Raw genomic sequence first — 2,783 nt, 5'->3', positions numbered from 1 at the left:
GGGTTCGGTTAGGGTTCGGTTAGGTTTAGGTGAAGGGTTCCCTGAGGGGCAGGGAGTGCTGGGTCCTTCCCCCAGTCCTGTCTCCCTCTTCCCCCAAAGAAGAACCGCTGTGGGTGGTTTGTTCTGCCTCCACGGTCGTCATGGCGACGGCCGTAGTGGAGCGTTGTCCACTCGGACATCGTCCTATTTTTATTTTTTTTAAATAAATCCAACAAATTAAAAAAACAAACAACTGAAGGAGCAGCAACGCTGCATCAAGTGTCTATCTGGCTTAATTTGAATGTAAATTAAAATGAAATAAACCAAAACAATTTTTTTTTTAATCAGCTGAAAAAGCAGCTTATTTATATTTTTTAATCAAATAAGGTTGCCTCCAAATCACAACGTTTCCACGGTAACAGCTGTCTTCCTCAGGCTGGAGGCCACACTGGCTGCTGCTGGTGGAGATGTTCTCCACATGAGAGGCTTCCTCTGTTTATATCCTCTGTGAACTTACAAAGAAATCACCAGAACCAAAACCAGGACTCTGGTTGGAACGCATTTATGTTTTCTAAACTTCTATGCACTATAGCACTTTATCTTAATTGTTTCAACCCTCATGAACTCAATACATTACTATTTATTGCTTTTGAATGTCAGACATTCAATATCTTAACATTAATTAATTTTTTGTTTTTTGTTTTTACTTCAATTTTTTAATTTTTTAATTTTTTTGTTTTTTTTGAAAACTGCTATACACCAGTCATCATTTTTACTACTTTTATGAATTCCTATCCTTCCATCATTGTTGTAGTCCTCGTAATCCTTCATTTTCATCAATCAGTTCATTAATAACAAAATTCCTTTTGATGTACCAATTAATTAATTAATTAATTTATTGATTTAAAACCCAAATGGGGATGAATGGAGGGGGGCAGAATGGTCCAGGGAAAGGGTAAAGGTTCAAGGATGGGGGCAGGATTAGGGTTAGGTTAGGGTTAGCAAAGGGTTAGGTTCGGTTCGGGTTCCATTAGGGTTAGGTTTTGGTTAGGGTTCGGTTAGGTTAGGGTTAGGGTTAGGTTCTGGTCATGTTAGGGTTAGGGTTAGGTTCTGGTCATGTTAGGGTTAGGTTCGGTTTGGGTTAGAGTTAGGTTAGGGTTAACAAAGCGCTGAAACAAGAGTTAAAACGTAAAACAAAGTCGAGTTCTGCAGTTTGTGTCTGTTTTGTGCTGAAACATGAGCGGATGATTTAAATAAGAGAAACGATTCTGTCTGTCGTCCGATTGGCTGCACGCTCCGTGATGTCATCACTGGTGGAAAACATGTGAAGCTGCTCGTCTATCTGGGTCATGTGATCCATCAGGAGGATTATTAGGAATCATTTGGAGGATTTCTGCGGATATAATTCAGCATGTTAGGATAATAATTGATAGAAGATTCCACTTTCATCTTGTAAGACGCAGCTTGGGCTGGATTAGACATCTGGACTGAGCTGCCTTATTTCTGAGCCTGATTAGGCTGCATCTCATTTATCTCTGATCAGCAGCAGCAGCAGCAGCAGCAGCACTGTCACGATAAACAGCCAGGAAACCCCGACGGTCCTCACATTTACTGATTCTACCTGTAAATACCAAGACTGCATCGAGCAGGTTGTCATAGCAACGGTGAGGAAAGATGCTGAAGTCCCGGCAGTAACACTACAACAAGACAAACAGCACGGTGTGGCCGTGAAAGGCTTCACATGTCGCACCAACACCAGCATGTAGAACATCCCGACCAGAACCAGCTCTAACCCGAACCCATCCCGACCAGAACCAGCTCTAACCCGAACCCAGCTCCACATGAGGAGGAGTGTGAGGAGCTCAGACGTTGTGATCAAAACACAGTCGGCTGCTTTAATTCATCCGTTCGATTGGACACGTCGACACGTTTATTCAACGAGTTTCTGTTTTACTGTGAACGTCACCTTCAGATGAGCTTCCTGCTGCGTTCAGGGGATCCTGGACACGCCGGCGCTGAAGCCTCCCAAATGCAGACGGCAGCATGTGAAGCTGATGAAGTGATTTTCATGCAGCAGCAGATTAACAGCAGAGATGTTCTGCTCCTGCTCCCTAAATTGGGATCATGATGACATTTTATAAAACCATCAGAGCTTCTAAAAACCAATAAAGGAGGTGAACGCAGCGCCTCAATCCGCCTGCTGCTCCGCTCTATTTTTGGAGAAAAGAAACGATGATTAATGTTATTGGATTATTTACATTGCCCTCAACATGATTGAGCCGCAGAAATGAAATTAAAATGTGTGTTGAATGGGATTTTCCAGGAAAGTCCTGTAAAAACCACGACGGTAATAAGGAATGACTAATTCTCCCAAAGTCGATTAAACACCAGGAAAACGAGGAGAAGACGAGGATTAGACGCCACATTAGGAGCAGATTAAAGTGTTTTCATCGATTCTTTTATTATTGTTCAGCGTGTTCGTGTTCCAGCTTAACTCTGCTGCACCAAACAAGCCATTAGACACACAAGCCATCGCACAAACCTGCACGCTGACCCACAACAAGGATTATGAGACAATGAAGCCACATGTCAGAGGCCTTCAGCTGCTGCTCTGCGTCTCTCTGCACAGGGACCAGGTTCATGTTCACTGTTCTGTCCAGAGGCTCTTCGTCGGCTGTTTCCTGGATGTCTGCGTCGTGTCATTTCAGCTGTGTGCGTTCCAACAGCGCTCTGCTTCCTGTGAGTGGTGAATCAGTGAAGGACAAACATCACACAGAGGGCTGCACAGGAAGCCGGACCAGTGG

This window comes from Stegastes partitus, unplaced genomic scaffold (genome assembly GCF_000690725.1).
Source record: "Stegastes partitus isolate 25-593 unplaced genomic scaffold, Stegastes_partitus-1.0.2 Scaffold1304, whole genome shotgun sequence".
NCBI lineage: Eukaryota > Metazoa > Chordata > Actinopteri > Pomacentridae > Stegastes > Stegastes partitus.
This window is presented reverse-complemented; position numbering follows the sequence as displayed.